The following is an 18885-nucleotide window of genomic DNA, read 5'->3' on the forward strand; positions in this document are numbered from 1 at the left end:
AAGCCCCAGCGAACTGTTTTATTTAATGGTCCTTTTCCATGGCAATGGCTCCTTCCCAGGGAGAAATTTCTGGGCTGAGGAGTCACAGCTTGGATAATGCCGGATAATGTCCTTGGGAGGGGGAGTGCTGGCGGGATTGATGGCAAGTCTCCGAGGCTTGGCTTCCAGAGTTAGATCTCGTACCAATTTAGCAAAGCAGCTGGAAAGAGGAGTTTGTGCTCAGCATCGTGAGCAGCGAGGGCTGTGCCGAATCCCGGGATGCAACCTGAGGGAGAAAATCCTGAGAAAATCCTTTCCAGGCTTTTTCTGTGGAGCCAAACCCATCCACGCGTGCAGGGGTGTGTTTACTACGTGCCAAGAGTGAACCCACGGCATGGGAACCCCTAGGAAAAAGGGAGGGATCCCGCTAGGAAAGCAGCTTTGGGGCTGGAAAGGGGGTTCCCAAGGAAGGGACAGGTCACCAGGTGGGAATGGGAAGAGCTGTGCCCGAGGGAAGGAGCTGGGAATGTGCCAGCCTCGCTCTGCCCTTCCTACCTGCAGTGGTGCTGCCCACACTTGGGGAATTTATGGAAGAGATTTTCCCCTGTGAGGGTGGTGAGGCGCTGGAATGGATTTCCCAGAGAAGCTGCAGCCGCCCCATCCCTGGAAGTGTTCAGGCCTAGGTTGGACGGGCCTTGGAGTGACCTGGATAGAGGGAGGTGTCCCTGCCCACGGCAGGGAGTGGAATGGGATGATCTTTAGGGCCCTTTCCAAGCCAAACCATTCCAGAATTTCATGTCTGATCCCTTCAGGTGCCTGACAGAGGTTTCCCAATTCCTGCCCTGCCTTTGGCTGGCATTCCAGCCTGAATTTGGGCTTCCAGCTTATCCCAGGATCAGCTCTCCCTAGGTTTGGCTCTGACTGGGATGTCATTATCTCCCTCTGAATTAACTGGTTTTTAGGGATTCAGGCTCAGGGGTGGGGCAGCAGCCCCCAAATCCCTTCCCTGTGCTGGAGGAGCCATGGAAAACTGAGGCAGCTGGAGGGGGACATTTTTCCAAAAATCCTGAGCGCGGGAGAAGCCTCTCCATTAGGGAATGATTTTTAGCTAAGGTTTGGGTGATGCTGTTTCTCTGCAGAGCTGCAGCAGCTGCTCCAGCCAGGGGGACACTGCCAGCTGCTCATCCCTGCCTCAGGAGCTTCCCAGGGGCTGGAATGACACGGAGGGTCGAGCCAGGAGGTGCTGGCTGGGGGGGCATGTGGGAAGAGCAGGTTTTTGGGGAGATCTGCTGGGATAATGAAGGGTTTGAGGAGCAGGAATTATCTGGAGGCACTGGATTAGCAGCGCTTTGGTAGGAGGTGACGGAGGCTGATGGCTCCGGAGGGTCGGGGGCGGGAATCCCGCTGTGGAGGGAGGGCTGGGAAGGCACAGCCACCACGGGGACGGGAGCAAACACAGGTCCTTTCTGCTCGGGGACACGGGAATGGGGGACAGGGATGCCTGTTGCTGGAGTTCTTGAAAGCTTCCCAAATTCTGGCTGGCAACAGGGTGGTTTGGTGGGAATTTGGTGTGGAATTACGGCTGGCTGCACAGAGGGAGCAGCCAGGGAAGGTTTAGATTCGGTATGGAGGGAAACTCCTTCGTGGAAAGGGTTGTCAGGCATTGGAACAGGCTCCAGGGGTGGAATCCCCATCCCTGGAGGGATTTAAAACCTGAGTGGATGGGTTAGTGGTGGCCTTGGAACAGCTGGACTCTGTGATCTTGGAGACCTTTTCCAACCTATCAATAACTGATATTCCCTAGAGAGTGAGAGATGGTGAGGTGCTGGAATTCTTTCTGTAGGGAATGTTGGGATAATGCTGTTATCCACCTTTCCCTGGTGGCCTGTCCCCTTCGAGAATGACAAAAACACCTTCCAAGACACTTGTTGCTGTCACCCCTTGGGATTCAGCCAGCTGGAGCAGCCTGTGCCTGCTCCAGGGGTGATGGAGCCCAGCCTGGTGCCTGCAGGGATGGAGGACAGAGGAGGTGGTTTGGATAACCTGGATGCTGGAATCCCTGCGCCAGGGAGGCTGTTGCACTCCCAGCCTTGTTCACACTATTCCCCTCGGATTTATTGTGATCCTAATGGAGCAGCGGAGGGGAATTGGCAGGGTTGGGATGGAGGAGGAGAGGGGCTGGTTGCCCTGGGAGTATCGGAGCGTCTGCCTCCGACTGGGAGCCCAACAGGAGCAGGATTTCAGAGCAGCGGGTTTGGATGTGCTGTGCCTGGGGGCGGTGGAAACGACAACAAATTGAATAATAATAAAAAAGCTTCCCATGTTCCCAGCTATTCCTGGAGCCTTGTTCCTTGTCCAAATTCCCTCGGGGGAGGGGTTGGTTTGCTTTTAGGTTTAGGAGAATCCTTAACCCTGGAATCTGTTGGCTTTTTTTCAGGACACCTGGATCAGCAGAGCTAGGTGGGTTCTTTGTGGATTGAATCCTTCCTGGCACATTCCAGGGATCTCCAGAGCCCCAAGGCTGCCTGCAGTGGTCCCGACTTTTCCTGGGAGATGACATGCAGAATTCCAAGGCTGTGGTGTGGAACAGCCCCGTGCCATATCCACGTGTTGAGGAATGATGCTCCAGCTGGAAGAACAGCACTGACTTCCCTCTCCCTCGTATTCCTGGGTCATTCCTGCACAAAGAGCACTGCTTCATCCAGAGGTGAGTAAGGAATAGCAATTCCTTGAGCCAGTGGGGCCTTTGGAGAAGTTTCCCTGTGAAATTGTTGGTGATGCCCTGATGGAGACTCAGCATCTGAGAGATCCCCAGGGATAATCCAGCTGATGGATGTCTGGGATGCTCTAACTCTCCTTTGCATCCCTCTGAAAGTGTAGGACTGCCAGGAATGCGTGTGTGCATCTCCATGCCACTGCCCCAGGCATTTAAACCCAGACTCAACCCTTTCCCACAGGTTGGGAGGCTCTGAAATGAGTGGATTTGCTCCCGGAGGCTGGAGGTGGGGACAGATCCGTGCTAACATCGCGTCTTTTGTGACAGGCTCAAATTAATTCCTTAATTCCCTTAAATGCTTCGCCACCCGTCCTCCGTGTCATGACAGCGGGGAAAAAAATGGGATTTCTGAGGGCACTAATCCTCCCCTTAATGCTTTAGGGAACGTTTAAGGCATCCAGTTTATCCAAAACATGCTGAAATTTCCTGTCAGCGGTGTCACTGCTGTGCAGGAGTCAGGGAATGGAGCCCCGGGGGTCACTGGGATGAATCCAGTGCTGGAGCTGGGCTATACATGGGCTATAAATATGGAATTTGGTGGAGCCAGGCTGGAAATGGGCAGCTGGAGCTGCTGGAAGGCAGAAATCCTGAGCTGTATCGGATTAATTGCCTTGTGTCCCTTAATTGGCGGGATCTGGGCTGGGATGTGCTCTATCCCCACCCCTCGGAAAGCCTCGGACGGCTTCTGATCGTATTTCCCTGGATAAAAGAGTAATTTCCAGTCTTTCTGAGCTTCTTCCCTCTGTCTGCTCCAGGTTTTGGGGCTTCCAGGGGTGCCTGCCCGGCCGGGAGCGGATCGTGCCGGAGGGAGACCTTGGAAGTGCCACAGGCTGGATGAAGCGATTTGTTGGAATGCTAAATTTGGCAGCCGCTTTTCATCCGCACCGGAGCCACTTTGCACCTGTCTGGGAAGATAAAGGCACTCGGAATGAGCGTGAGTGGGGTTTTTCTGCCTGAGCGGGATACAAAGGCCTTGGCACAAATGAATTCCAGAGCTTCAAAGCCTTCCCTGAATGTTTTTTCCGCCCCTGTCAGGCTGTTTTATTTCCCAGGTACGGTGATATCACCCAGCAGACCATTTTGAAGGCTGCTCCACTTGCTTTAAGGAGGAATGGGCAGGCAAGGATGTGCTGCTATTCCCTGCTGGATCAGCTTTTCTGGGACAGGGATTTTTTTTTTTTTTTTTTCTATTTTTCAGAGGCCTTTTTTTTTTTTTTTTTTTTTTTTGGCGGTAGGAGCATCTGAGCTGTGTCCTTGAATGATGGCAGCTGCCGTGTTCCAAGGGAATCGCTGTCCTTCCTCCCAGATGGGAAAACGGGATGGTGGTTGTGGTGTGTCCATCCTTGGGAGGGTTTTTTTTTTGTGAAGAGAGTAATTGTTTGGAAGGGACCTTGCAGCTCATCCAGTTCCAGCCCCTGCCATGGGCAGGGACACCTTCCACTATCCCAGGTTTCTCCAAGGCTGGTCCCACCTGGCCTGGGACTCTTCCAGGGACGGGGCAGCCGCAGCTTCCCAGCGAAATCCATTCCAGGGCCTAACCAGTTTCTTCCCAATATCCCATCCAGCCCTGTTCTCTGTCAGTGGGAAGCTGTTCCTTCTTCTCCTGTCACTCCATACCCTAGGGAATAGGCTTTTCTCCATCTTTCTTGGGAGCATTTCCTGATGGGAAAGCACTGCTTTTCCACGCTGAGCATTGAAAGCAGTGTCCCTCCAGCAGGGAGACTGCAGCACTGGGCTGTTTTCTGGAGGGAAGGGATGCTGGGAGAGCCCCGGGTGTGCCTGAGGGGGGATTTTATTTCTCCCTAAATTCCCAGATGGAGAGGGGAGGCAGATTGGAGCCAGGCTGTGCTCCCAGGGAACAAAGCGCGGGACAAGAGGAAACGGCCTGAACTCGTGTCACGGAAAGTTCAGGTTGCACACCAGAAGCAATTTCTTTATCGGAAGGGTGATGAGACACTGGAAGGGGCTGCCCACGGAGGAGTTCAAGGAATGTCAGGACGTGGCACTCAGCGCTCTGCGCCGGCTGACAAGGTGGGGATTATCACAGGCTGGACCCGCCGCTCCCGGAGGCCTTTCCAAAGGAATCTCTCCTTGTGGGATCCCTCCGTGACTGTCCGCGGTGCGGCAGGTGAGGCTCTCCCGGATCCCAGCCAGAATTCCCGGCTGGATCCCGGCCCGCCCCGCCCCGCGGCGCTCCCGCCGCCCGCCGCCAGGCGGCGCCGCGGGCCTCAGCCGCCGTTGCCGTGGCGACCGCAGGTTGCGTAGGGCCCGTACGCGGCTGGCGCAGTGGGCGGCCCCGGCAGGGCGGGGGCGGCCCCGGCAGGGCGGAGGCGGCGTTGGAGAATCGGGGGCCGCAGGGCCCCCGGCATGGAGGAGGCGGCGGCGGCCGCGGCGCTCCCGAGGCGGCGGCGGCGGCAGCGGGAGCGAGGTGAGGCGCGGCGATGGGAGCGGCGCCGCGGCAGGTGCGGGGGGAGCCGTGAGGGCGCTGGCAGGGCCGGGGGTGCCGCGGCCGCCGCGCCCCGGCCCGCGGGGCCGCAGGGCCGCGCCGCCCGAGGGGTGCGGGTGGTGCGGGGAGCGCGGCGCGCCCGCCGTGAGGGCCCCGCTCCGTGCGGCCTGAGCCCCGCGGGGAGCGGCGGGCTCCACCTGCGCCTCCGGAGAGCCGCCATCCCGGGCCCGGCAGGTGCGGGGATCCCGCGGGCTGGGGTCGGGGATGCTGCGGTGGGAGGCGGGAGCGCTGCCGCTGCTGGATGTCCAGGGAGAGGAAGCTGCGGTGTGGGTGTGACACAGGGATTCTTGGTCTTTTATTACTTCCCGCAGGGAATGGTACCTGGCTTGAGCAACGCGGGGTGGATGCTGAGCCGTGAAATTCCCCGATTTAGGAATGGCAGGCAGCTGCAGAAGTGCTATATCCCGATAAAAGTAAGGGAGGTGTTGCTCCGAGATCTTGGAGCTGGGGTGCTGCCAGGCTGCTCGGCCAGAATTCCCGCTGTGCCCAATTCTGGGAATTAGTACCTGCTGGTGTGTTTGGGACAGGCTTCAGCTGGCACTGGGAACATGGGAATGGGGATGGCTGAGCCTGCTCCAGGTGGGAAATCACACAGTGATTCCCAAAGGTGGGATACATAAACCCGGGAGATGAAAGCAGCAAAACTCTGGGGAGTGGTTTTAATGGAAAGGAGTATTCCAAGGTGGGAATATTCATTTCCCCCCGGATGAAACTTAGCGGGGATGAGTTGCTGCATCCTCCTGGCTGGACAGGGAGAAGCGTCCAAGTTTTTGTGGTCAGGCTGAGTGCTCTTAAATGGGAGATAATGAAATCGTGGGAAGTGGCTCTTGGAAAGCTTCGGGCTCTCCGTGGTTCTGGCATTGGCGTGGCTGAAATGCGTGTCCTGGGGGCACGGCTGGAAAAAGGGTCCCAAGTGGGAAACCTGAGCTGGGGGAAGGTGTTTGTTGTGGCAGGTGTTGGTTTTCGGGGTCATAAAAGTCGCACGGGGTCTTGAAGCTGCTGGGGAAATTCCAGCAGTCTCAGCTTGGACTGGGAACGGCTGAGGGGGTCGGGAATGCCCAGCAGGGACAGGAGACTTGGAAATGCATTTATTACATGGTAAATGATACAAATAACCTGGAATTTCTGCAGTCAAAACCCTCCAGCTAGGAGCAGGATAAAATTCCCCCTTCAAATGGGAATTTAAATCAGAAATTTGGGAGTTGGCAGCTCTGCTTTCCAAAATTTTGCTCTGGAGGGTCACAGTCAGGGATTTAAGGTTATGGACTATGTACCCCAGATATTGATTTTGTCAGAGCTGACCTGAAAAAATCCGGATTTGACCGGAATTCCACTTTAAATTCAGGCCCTTGGCACTTTTTGCCCGCCACCTGCACAGCCAGATCCGAATCCCGGGGACAGGGAATGCTGTAAATCCCTGGCAGCTCCGTGGTTGCTGGGAAAAGGGCGGTGAAAAAGGGAAACTTCTCTGGACGGTGTCCACACGCTGTTTCCAGAGGGCTGGGAAGGAGCAGTTGTGCAATGATGGGATTTAAGGGAAGTGCTGTGCCAGGAGGGAAAGTGGGAAGGGTGAAAATGCTCCTCCCAATGACCAAAAATGAGGGGGAAAAAGAAAATCCTAGGTTTTGGAAACTTTGTCAAAATTCCCAGGACAAACAATTACAGCAACCAAAAAACCACCCCTGCTTGGGTTTTTTTTTTTGTCTTTGTGTGGGAATCTCAGTCCTGTTCCTTCTGCTCTCCCTCCCCTTGGAAGTTAATTAATTGGGAGCTGGCTGCTCCAAACGAGGTCACTTGGATTTCAGAGCTGCTGTATCATTGTATGGATTTGCAAAATCGGGATTTAAGGCTTGGGCGCCTTAGAAATTTTTCCTGAAAGTGGCATAATCCTGGTTTTTGAGGGTCTGGAAGGATGTAGGGAGGAAAAGTGTTCAGATAGGGGGTGTAAAGCTCGGGATGCTGCTCAGCTTTGGATGGTGAAGAGTTTGGAGAAGCTTCCAGTCATTGCCAGTCCTGGCTGTCATTTATGAACCTTCCTTGGACTAAAACAGCAGGAATTCTTTTCCATCCCGAACATCCCTGTCCTGTCTGAAGGTGTTTGTTTTCTTTTTTTGGGGGGAATTAAACCTTTATACCTCCCCTAGGCCACGCAGCTTTATTTTGGGGAGCCTGCACTCTGCTTTTCCTCCCCTCCCATTCCATCTTTCCCAAATGAATGACCCTTAGTTCCACCTCTGCTCCCGACAGTGATCCAGCTGAAGAATAAGAACAGCCCGAGCTGGACTCGGCCCTGGAGTTTGAGGAATTTCCACTTAAAGGCGCAGCAGTTGAGATGGGGTGAGTGAAAATGTTTTAATCTCCTCTAGGAGCTGCAGGGCTGGAGTTTTTTGGGAGCTGGGAGCGGATGAAAGTGGCCTTTGTGCCATGGGAAGTGTGACAAATGGACTTTTGTGGGATCTGCGGAGAGCGCCGGGATGTTTATTCCTGCTGGGATAGATGGGAGTCAATCAGGCTCTTCAGGCCAGTTGGAGCTGATATTTTTGTCATTCCATCCATGGTATTGTTCATTTAAGTGTGTTTCTAGACATTATTGTGTGGATTTTTAAGGAGAAATCAGGGGGGAAAATCCTTGAAAATTTGCCAGGTGCAGCACCTGCCCAGTTTGGAGCTTTGAAAATTGGGGAAATTGGGGTGGTTTTCCAGGTTTTGGTAAGAAATGGGAAAGTTTGCCCTGCTGAGGAATATCCTGCCCTGAAATACAGACAAAAACGCTGCCAGACCCTAGCAGGGGTTTTGGATACAGGATGTCATTCCCAGAGAGTTCTATAAAAAATGTGCCCTGTAGCTTCAGGCATTCCTTCTTCCTCCTTTTTTTTTCCTTTCTCCCCTCCTTCCAGTGGAAGGCACATGGATCCCTTACCTCTGGATCTCTTTGGAAAGATGAAATAAAAAAAGCTTGGGATTATTTTCCTTTTCCTTGCAGCAGGAGCTGGAAATCTGCATGGCAGGCAGAGACTGTCAGGAATTCTGTCCCAGGCTCTTAATCCAGGAGTTTCTTCTTTAACTCAAATCCTTCTTTAACTGCCCTTGTGCTCCAGCAGATCCCTGAAAATCCTCATCCTGCCCCATCCATTGGCATTTCTCCCTCTCTTTCAGGAGCCTTCTGAGCTCCTCTTCAAAGATCTGTGGAATTGCATGAAAATTCCTGGCTTTTTGCTCCCTTCCAGCTGAGATTTTGGTGCCCTTGGTGTGGAATTAAAACAAGTGGGTTCCTCAGGGATGGCTTTGAGCTCAACAGGAATTTTTCCCTGATGATGGAATTTAGAGCCTTCAATTCCAAGTTTTCCTGGTGTTTTTCACTTGCCATTTTGTAGGGAGTCAGTGGCAAATATCCCAGTGCAACTCTCACTTGTGGCCATCAGTAGATATGAAATGCCACCTTAAATGAGCATTTTCCACAGCTTTTTTCCTCTGGAACACGTTTCCTTGGCATTTCTTGGCCTGGAGGTTTTATTATCACCACAGACCTGAGTGATCCTGAGTTTAGATCCAGGCAGGCTGCAGGACAGAGTCCTGATCTTTGTTCTTTGGGAATGAAATGCTGAATCCCTCAGGCCACCTTAAAACATTTGAACTGGATAATGGGAAGAAACAGGAAAATCCAGGACATTCCTATTATAGTTCAGTGCAGTAAACAGAAAATAGGGAGGTTAGGATGGAATTCAGCCCCTTCTCCCCTGAAAGGTGCCTTTCTTCCCTGGAAGGTTCCCGTTTGGATGTGTCCTGCTGCCCCACGGCTGCTGGAAGTTGGAATTTCCACAGCTCTGCATCCTGTGGGATGAAATTTATTATTTTGTCATGGCTTGTCTTTGCAGCCCAGATCCCTGGTGTTGACAGAGCCTGGATGTATTTTTGGAATATGGATTTCAGCTCCAAACTGGGAGCCTCTGGAGGCCTGGCTTTTCCCGTTGGGCCTGCTAAATGATCCTGCAAATTGGTGCTGCTTTCTCCCATGGGAAATGAACTGTTTCACCTCCCAGAAAAACCAGAACAAGGCAGGTGCTGCTTGGGAGTTTGCAGCAGCTCAGCCAGCCGGGGATTGTCCTGAAAAAAGTGTGTCCTGCTCTGCTTGGCCTAGGATCAGAATCCTAGGAATTGGTTTGGGCAGGAAAAATTTCTAAGGCACCCTTAAAGCTCACCCACTGTCCCAGGCTGCTCCAAGCCCCATCCAGCCTGGCCTTGGACACTTCCATGGATCCACAGCTTCCCTGGGCTCCCTGTTTCTTGGCAGATCCCAAAAATGTTCTTCCTTTTACCTCTGGGCCACGTTGAGCCTCTGGAAGCACATTCCCCTTTTTGTGACTCGGGGTTTTTTCCGGCTGATTCAGTTGTTTGTCACCATCTCCATGGCACCCGAGCATCCGCTAATGACAACCAGCACTTCCCTAAATGAGAGCATTCAGGGATGAACTGGATTTTTCCTTGGAGAGGGGAAAACATATGCCCTGTCAGAGGAAGGAGAACAACTTCCAGTAAAAGCAGGGATTTGTGGTTTGTGCTGCTCGTTTTCTTCCCTGGGTAGAGTAAGGAATAAGGGAAAATTTCCTGGAGAGGTTCCGTGCTCTGTGGGATTGCTCTTGCCTCCTTTGTCAGTTTTCCCTTATTTTCTAGTGGAAAAAGAGGCATCCATGTTCCAAAACCGGAATCCAGGATTAGAGCTTTCCTCAAAATTCACTGACGAATCCAGGAGCAAAATTCCCTTTCCCGTTGTGGAATTGTGGTGTTAAAACTTCCAAAGGAAGCCACAGGCTGCTTTGTCTGGAAAACCTTTTTCCCTCTAAATTTCGTGGCTATTCCTGGATCAATGTGTTGCTTTTGGAAAAGAGTCTCTTGGCCTTATAAAGAAAGGGATCATGTTTGTTCCCCGAGCTCGTTTGAACACCTCCAGTGCCATAATCGAATTTAACTCGGTAGGAAACGGGCACATCCCCAAATCCAGTGTTACCCATGGTTATTCCAAGGCCTGGAAGAGCCTGAGATGGAGAGATTTGCTGCCTGTAACTCTTTGCCTTACGGAATCCCGGCTGGCAAGGAGAATTTCGGGATTCTCCGGGGCCTTGCTCTGACTTTGCGTTCCCCTTGGATGAGGGCGGGGGAAGGAGGAGAGGCGGGTTGGGAGGTGGGAAGCACGTGGGAAGCTGCAGAAAATGCTCGGGAATGGGCGGCTGAGTAAGTGTGGAGCCTCCTGGGAATACTGGCAGAGTCGGTGAAATTCCCTGGAGAGGTGGGGAGCAGGAATCGAGGGAGAGAAATCAGGAACACGCCGGTGTTGGAAGTTTCTCTGTTATCTAATGCATGAGTCTGCAGGTTCTGTTTTATCCTGGAGAAAAGGAGGATTGGGGGAGCTTCTCATTCCCTGCAATTCCATGACTGGATGTGGGAGCCAGGTGGGATTGGGCTCTTCTCCCAGGCAACAAATGACAGGACAGGAGGAAGCGGCCTCAAGTTGCATCATGGGGGTTTACGTTGGATATTGGGAATATTTCTTCATGTTAGGGCTTGTAAAGCACTGGAAGATGCTTGGGATGCTGATGGAGTCCCCATTCCTGGAGGGATTTTAAATCCATGTGGATGTGACACTTGGGGACATGGATTAGTGGGTTGATTGTTGGATTTGATGATCCTAAAAGTCTCTTCCAGCCTTAACAATTCCATGATTCTCTGTGTGCAGGCCAGGCACTCTGGAGGGGTTTGTTGTTCCCAACTCTTCCCGTGTCCTTCATGCCATAACCCATGTTTTGTGTCCATGGATTTGCTGGCTCCTTGGGTGTTTGTTCCCGGGAATAGCCTGGAACCCAGGTTTCCAGCCATTTCTGGGTAGGAGCTACAAGGGATCTCCCATTTAGCCTGTATTCCTTGGGACACACGAGGTTTAGTTTGGTCCTCAGAGGGATGATCCTGCCACATTTTCCTTCTCTCAGGGGGTGACAAAACAGGGAAATGAACTTTTGCAGTTGCACCATCCGCAAGCCCAGCAAGGACTGGCGGTTCCGGATTTTTGGGATGCGCTGAGGGGGTTCAGGCAGCAGAACTGATCCGAGGTGGCTTTTAATGACTCCAGGCTCACCCAAATCCTTCTGGCTCAGGAGAGCGGAAGGGAACGCGCCGTGTTTGCTCGCTGGATGCTCATCCCAAGGGTTGGATTAGCTCAGCGTTCCGTGGCAGCTCCGACCGGGTGGACGGGGTGCCGGGGAGGCGGCACCTGGGCAGGCTGAGGGAAAGGCGGAGCTGCCCGAGGGAACGTGGGAATCTCTCCAGCACGGAGGATCCTGGGCTGTTCCCAGCCTATGATCCTTTTAAAACCTTGGGACAAGTCAATCAAGCTGGAAGGGACCCAGAGGGATCATGGAAATCCAGCTCCTGTCCTCCTCGGTGTTCCCAGCTGCTACTGTGTTTATCCTGTCGTTTTCCAGATGCTCTCCTCGTTTTTCTTGCCTTGTTAACTCTGAATTGACCAACACTTGGAAGCAGGGTATGGATTGAGGAGAGCAAGGGGCACTTCCCACTGCTAAGAAATGAAGCCTCTCATTCCAGGAAAGCCTAGGCAGGGGGAGGTTTGGAAAACTGGATGGAATGGGAAGAGCTCATCCTGGTTCCTGCTCCTGCAGCTGCAGGATTTTGCTTTGTGTGTGCCAGAGCTGGGAAATGCTGCCCTTTGGAGTGCAAAAAGCGTGGCAGGGTGTGGCCAGAGCAATCCGGAACCTTTTCACCTGAGAGCACCTGATTTATGACACCCAAATCCCAGCGCTAACGTGGGTTTGTTTGGCCAAACGCTGGGCTCCCAGAGCCCTGGGGCTGGGCCAGAACACTCCCTCCTGCCTGGCATGGAGAACTCAGCGCTGGAGCCTCTGCCCTGGAGCACGAGGGCTCAACATTCCCAAAAAACAGTGAGTTGGCCTTTGTGTTCTTCCAGCAGGTGCTGTTGGGTTAAACCTTAATGTTTAGGGATGTTTGTTGGGTGGAGAGTGGGAGCAAATCCCCTTTTCCTTCTGGAATGCTTTCACCATTCCAGTGTGTCAGGACCTGGAAGTTTTGCATGGATGGGGTAAAAGCAGATGCATCTTCTGCCTCAGTGTCAGGAGGTATGGGGTGTTGTGCCAGAGGGTGGAATGTTGGAATTCCTGGTTGTCCAGGCCTGGAGAAGTGGGAGATCCTGTTCCCAGACAATGTGACCGTTTGTTTTCGTGTACTTTAAACAGCTATTGTGGTGTTTGCTCAGCTCCTCACACCTGGCTGCAAGGGTTTTCCAAGGGATTTGCGTTTCAAATGGGAGATTTTGTTGAAACTCTGGATTTTTTTGAGGGGGAAAAGTGACAAATCCCATTAGGAGAGAGGAAAAGGGAAGAATTTAGGTTTATCCAAGACTTGGTGGCCCTCAAGGCTGTGACTGCTGCTCCTTTCTGGAAGAGAAATGAGAGGAGTGTTCTTTTACCTTTCCCAATATTGATAGTATTCCTGCTGCCGAGGTTCCATTGTTCTTGGAAAAGGAGATGAGGTTGGAAGTTCTCGTGTTCCTATGGGAACAGGGAGTTGCAAAGCTTGGAGTTCTCATTGATAAGGGGATCTATCAGGAAAGGTGGGAAAGGGATTTAATTTCTGACTGAAGCGGGAAACCCATATTCCTTCTCTCCTGGCTGGCTCCTGACTCGGAGTTTTCCCACTCCAGGCTGCTCCGTGCAATCAGCCTTAATTACAGGCTGGATAAGGAGATGCCCAAATCCTCCCTGCCGTTGTATTGCTGACTCAGCAGCTCAGAGCTCCTTCTTTTTAGGCAGAGGGGCAGCAAAAAGACCACCCTGGATTCCGGGTGGAACAGGGTTAGGAACCCCCTCGGGATGAGTTTTCCAGGCTAAGCTATTCCTGAATCGGTTTTTCCCACCTTCTTGGAAATAGATAAGATGTTCAGGACAGGGAAATCTGTTTGTTGTGGTGGTTTTTTTTGAGTGCAGCTGTTGTTTAAGTAGCTCCCAAGGAATATGGGACCTTGCCCAGTCCTGTCTGCGTGCCTCTTCCCGGGAATATTGCCCTATGTGTGTTCAGAAAGGTTGGGAGAGGGAGGAAATTTGGGAAAACAGCTGCGTTGGGTGAAGGAAGAGGAATTGCAGTCCCAAAGTTCGCTAGGAAGATTGAAACAGGAAAAATATGGGAGGTCAGTTGAGGAAGAACTGTGGTTTTTAAACAAGTTTCCAGCCAAATCCCATGGAAAACAGGCACCTGCCGTGGGATGGGGGCTGGGTTTCGGTGTATTGGGGTCCTGACTGAAGCAGCTGTGGAATTTCTTCCCTGTGGGAGCATCCCAAGGGCTCTTCTGCCACTGCACCATGCCTGGGTTGTGGTCAGCAAATCTGGGGCTCGTGCCTGAGGGATCCAATCCCTTAATGTGTCACAAATCTGGGATTTGGGACTAAGGTCTGAAGGTTGTCATCCCTTATTTTGTAATAATGGAGTTGTCTTTTCCCCCCCAAATTTGAATTTTTCCATTAATTAGTGGCTGTTATTAATTACGACTTGGTACTTTAATGCTTCGGTTTTCCGTGTTTCCAATGCTGTAGAATGGAATTTGAATTTGTCCATGCCTTTGGAGGACAGGGACGTTTCGGCTCTCCAGTTAAAGGGGAGCTCTGCCTTCCCTGGAGCCTTTTTCCTTGGAACTATTTTGGGAACATGATTTCATCTTCCTCCCGGAGCGGGGGAAAAGCCCACCCTAGAAACGTGGGGGATTCGGAGCTTCTGTTCTTCCCTGCAGAAAACCACGGAGTTGTGCCTCAGATTTCCCTGAAATGGGGGTGTTGGAACGTTGTAGGAGGGAGAAGGGGTGAGTTTTGTGCTGCTGGTGGACGGATCTGTGTTCTCCAGAGGTCACTCCTTGCTGGCAGCCGGAGCAGGAATGGGATTCCTGGGTGCTGGCAGCTCTGAGGGAGGGGTGTTAAAGAGGCAGCTCCTGCTGGCCTCTTCCAGTGATCCCAGCCCCTTCCCTCCTTGTTTTCTCTTGGATGTTTACCTCTGGATTCATCGGCTCCCATCCTGGTAATGCTGAATCCTATGGTGGACTTGGGAAGAGCTGGAAGAGGGTGGAGGTGAGATTTTATCCCAACACATTTCAGAGCCTGGATTGTCCCTCCCCCCACTGCTTTCCTGGTGGAAACATGGGATTTTCCCGTTTTCCTGTGTTGTCTCCTTCCTGGCATATCAGGGAGAGAGGGAAGAAGGGATTTCTGGTGCTGGAATTTAAAACCCCTTCATGGAAAGGGACAGGGTCATCCCAGTGTCCTTTTTCCCTTCTCCAGCTTCAGGCTGGCAGCTGGAACACCTTGAAAATTCCAGCCAGGAATCATGTGATTGAGGGGGGTATTATTCCTGGTGTCATCCCATAATCTTGTTCCCTTACTCCAGAGGGATCATTTGGGCTCTTTTGCTGGACACTGATCCCAGCTGGGAGCAAGGAAAATGGTTAAGGAAAGAAGAACCTTTTGGATGTTGAGTTTTTCCAGCTTAAGGAATGCTTGAGTTCATCCTGTGCTGGACAATTCCAGGCTGGATATTCCCTGGGTCTGTCTGCTCTGCTGTTTCCCTCTTGGCAATGAAAATAAAATCCTTATATATCCATGGGATCTTGAGGTTGCAAAAATGGGGATGTCAGCAGCTGGAGACATTGATTTCTTTTTTCCCCACTGAGAAGGTGTGTTGTCTGTGGAATGTGGGAAAGACTGTCAGGAATGTGGCTGGGAAGGTGTGTGAGAAGCTTCTGGAATTCTGGGAGCTGGTAGGAGTGCTCAAGAGATCCCTTCTCAGGAAGACCTTTGGATTTCTCTTGGTATTTGGCAAAATTCCTGTTATTCCTTATCAAAAAGATCAGGAATATTTTCCCTTACTGCTCAGAAAAGAGCTGTAGGAGACCTCAGCTTGTGCCTGTCCTCAGAATTTAAGGCTGAGGGAAGGAACTGAGGGGAAAAGAGGTGCAGGATTGGGATGGAGAAGAGTCGTACCTGGGCAGGGATAATTCCTGGTCCTTCAGAGCTTTGATTATTGTCCTTTAATCAACTGTAGAAATTACAATATCATATCGCTCCCAGGCCTCGGAGCTCTGATCAGGGATGAGGATGTGAACTGAAAAAGGTGGAATAAAGGAATTTCTCCTGGCTTTGGAAGTTCACTTGCCCCGGCAATAACGGAGTGAGTCACCAAACCCCAACTCTGGTGCCTGTGATCTCTTCCCAGCTGATTAGAACATTCCCACCAAGAGCTCTTCCAGGCATTTCCTTTTGAAGCTTAATTGAAAAAGCTCTGGATGATTGGATACTTCATGGTTAATTATCGGATAATTAAAGGAAAGCGGAGAAAATCCACACCTGGACAAATCCTGCCAAAGGAATCTCTGCAAAGGCACTCCAGTTAATTACCAGGATGGCCAGCACTGCCTCGGGAGTGAGAGGAAAAAGGAATTTTTTTTCCAGCAGCCTCAAACTGGTTGGGCTGGGAGCCAGGGGCTTGTCCTGAAGTAGATCCCAATAAATAGCTCTCTTCCTTATAATCCTGTCTGGATTATAAATTCAAGTGTGAAATCCGTTTGGAATTCGTGTCTGCTGGACGAGGTGAAAGGTGGCTCCTCTGGGAGAAATCAGTTGCAAAAGACATCCCTGTGCTGTTGGAGCAGGAATCTTTCCCACTTTCTGAGGGTTAGCAACTTCCCTGGACAAGATTTGAGCTCCGTTTGTCTTTGCAAAAGTGGATTTGCTTTCCTTTGCTTTCCAGAAGCTGTGGAGTTAGTGAGTTTGGTAGAGAGGGATTGGGGTCACCTCGCCGTGATCCGGGATGTCCAGCAGCCAGGTGCAAAATCCAGGTACAGCCCTGAGTGATCCACTGGGATTGGCTGCAGGAAAGGTGAAGTTTGTCCTGTTCAATTCAGACATGGATTGAGGACAGGCTGGGATTGCTGGGAATGTTCAGCCTGGACAAGAGAAGGCTCCAGGGAGACTTTAGAGCTTCTTCCAATGCCTAAAATGGCTCCAGGAGAGCTGGAGAGGGACTTGGGACAATGGCCTGGAGTGACAGGACAATGGGAATGGCTTCCCACTGCCAAAGGGCAGGGATAGATGGGATATTGGGAAGATAGGCCAGGTTGGATGGGGCTTGGAGCAACCTGGGACAGTGCAAGGTGTCTTTGCCCATGGCAGGGGCTGGCTGGAATGGGATGAGTTTAAGGTCCCTTCCTACCCAAACCATCTGGAATTCAGGGACAGCTTTAGGAGGAGCACGTTCATCTCATTTTCAGGATCCTCCTGTCTATATTTTAGCAATCACGTGGTTCATTTAGGTTCTGGATCATCTCCTGCTGCTTCTGGGTAGCTCCTGGCATAATCTGGCATTCCCCAACTCTGGAGCTGGTGCATTCCCACAGGTGGCCTGTACATCTTTCCTGCTCCCCGTTTCCTTGGGAAGGCTTGTTCCCAGTTTTCCGAGGTATAACCAATTGTTAGGAACAGTCAGTTGCAATCTGTGCCGTTCAGTTCGTGCCTGCACAGCTGCTTGAAGCCAAGGAACGCTTTTCCAGGGGATTTCTTTGGCTGCAGCTCCGCTCCTGTCACGTGTGGTCTCTGCTTCTGCCTCACCTCCTTTCACCTTCCTCTTGTCTGGCATTTCCAAATGGATTCTGCCTCTGGAGCTGCAGGCCGAGAGGGCAGGGACAGTGTCCCTGGAGTGACAGCTTCCCAAGCTCTGCTGAAGGACTCCCCAATAACAAGGGAAAGCAAGGAGGGTATGGAAACATGGAGAGTAGCGGCAACAGGGAGAAGAATCCCAGAATACTCTGGGTTGGAAGGGATCTGGAATATGATCCAGTTCTGTGCCACAGCCATGGGCAGGGACACCTTCCCCTAGCCCAGGTTGCTCCAACCCCCTGCCAAGCTGGCCTTGGACACTTCCAGGGATGGGGCAGCCACAGCTTCTCTTGGAAATTCATTCCATGGCCTTCACCCTCACAGGGAAGAATTTCTTGCCAATATCCCATCTAATTCCACCCCGTGGCAGTGGGAAGCCATTCCCATTGTCCTGTCACTTCATGCCTTTATCCAAAGTCCCTCTCCAGCAATCTTGGAGTCTGTTCAGGCACTGGAAGGAGCTCCAAGGTCTCCCTGGAGCCTTCCCTTCTCCAGGCTGAGCAAGGTCAGTGTGTCAAGGAGACACCAGGAGTGTCAATTAGGGAATAAGCATGGAAACAGGAGGAGATTCCTGGTGCCATGGCTGCAGCCAGGAATGTGTGGCCGTGCTTCCTGTGGCACCGAGTTTGCTGGAATATTTGGAGAGTAGAGCAGTTCCAGGATCTGTAGTGATGAATCCACAGGGAGAAACAGGCACAAGGAATCTGTGTCAGCAGGAAAAAGTTGGAGTAAATATATGTGAGTAATTCCAGGAGTCAGAGCTGGAAAAGCAGAGGACTGTGGAACTTGAGGAGATGTGAAACTGCCTTATGGAATTAAATAATTCCTGAGCTTGAAACTGAATCCCTGTGTCCTGGCTCTCCCTGGGGAGCAGTGGGCAGGGCTGGATCCCTGCTAGGGGTGTTGTGGCTGCCAGGGGAGCACAGATCCCGAGGGCCGGGAGAAACTGCGGATCAGTTCCACGTGGAGGCTGTGGGTGGTGAGGAGGAGGCATGTGTGTGCTGGGATTTGGAAATGCATCTCCTGGAGTGTCCAAGAAGAAGGGGATCTGGAAAAATAAATAGATTTAAGGCTTAAATATGACACAGGATCAGGGAAGCCTGGGCTTGATTCATCCTTGCTTACATAAGCAAAAGGAAAAGATGATTCCTGCTTTCCACCACAAATCTGATATTTGGGAAGAGTGGAGAGTTCAGCTTGGCAGGATTCAGCCAAGCATTCCAGTTCTAGGATGCTCGGTTATCTTTAGGGAAGCACTGGATGGGTAAGAATTCCTAGGAAAATGAGAAGGAAGCATCTGGTCCGTTGGTCCTGGTGTTTTGGAGAGGTGTGGGACCGGTGCTGTTTGTTCCCTGTGATGATTCCAACATCTTTATCCCAAGCACCAGCTGGAGGAGAAGCAGCCTGGTAAGTCCCAGCATTTGATTTCCACAGGGTGGGAATTTGGGAGTTAATTCTGTGAACTTGGGAGAGAGTTGGAGCTGCATGTGCTAGACTGTTGGTGGTTTTCCATGTGCTCTTCCTCGCTGATCTCATGTTCCTAATGGACAATGGGCCTTTTTGGGATGGGGTGAGAGAGGAGCTGTTGGGGTGAGGAAGGAGGGAGCTGCTCCTGAGGGTCTCCATGGGGGCTGGAATTTTATCCTGGAGCAGTGGAAGGGGTGATTTGTTCCTAGAAGCAACCACTGAGGCAGGGAAAGTTTTCCCAAGCTGCCATTTGGGTGAGCCAGAGACCTGGAATCTTCCTCTCCCTTCCTCATTCCCTCCATCCTTCCCTGCTCCTGCTTTCTTTGGATTTGCAAATTGTAATTAACAGTTTTACAGGAGCCGGGGCAGAGCTGGCAGCTTCTTACAGAGAACTGTTCTCCAGGTGGGAATAAAGCAGGATTCTTCTGCTGGGAATGCTC

The 18885-nt window shown here is 51.9% G+C and overlaps 1 protein-coding gene across 6 annotated transcripts in view; it reads left to right on the top strand.

The window, feature by feature from the left end:
• The window catches only part of DAGLA (diacylglycerol lipase alpha), a 61696-nt gene that overhangs the window by 959 nt on the left and 41852 nt on the right, over positions 1-18885 (top strand). For 2 of the 6 annotated variants that reach the window (XR_010080404.1, XM_063397482.1), the window contains exons 1-2: positions 5027-5183; positions 7509-7598. The gene's annotated coding sequence lies outside the window, so the exon portion shown is untranslated. Of the gene's footprint in view, positions 1-2416; positions 2687-3510; positions 3690-5026; positions 5218-7508; positions 7599-11628; positions 12209-18885 lie in introns of those variants that run through there. The other 4 variants (XM_063397487.1, XM_063397483.1, XM_063397485.1 and 1 more) reach the window with 4 other exon arrangements.

Source organism: Prinia subflava, chromosome 5 (genome assembly GCF_021018805.1).
Source record: "Prinia subflava isolate CZ2003 ecotype Zambia chromosome 5, Cam_Psub_1.2, whole genome shotgun sequence".
Classification (NCBI taxonomy): Eukaryota; Metazoa; Chordata; class Aves; order Passeriformes; family Cisticolidae; genus Prinia; species Prinia subflava.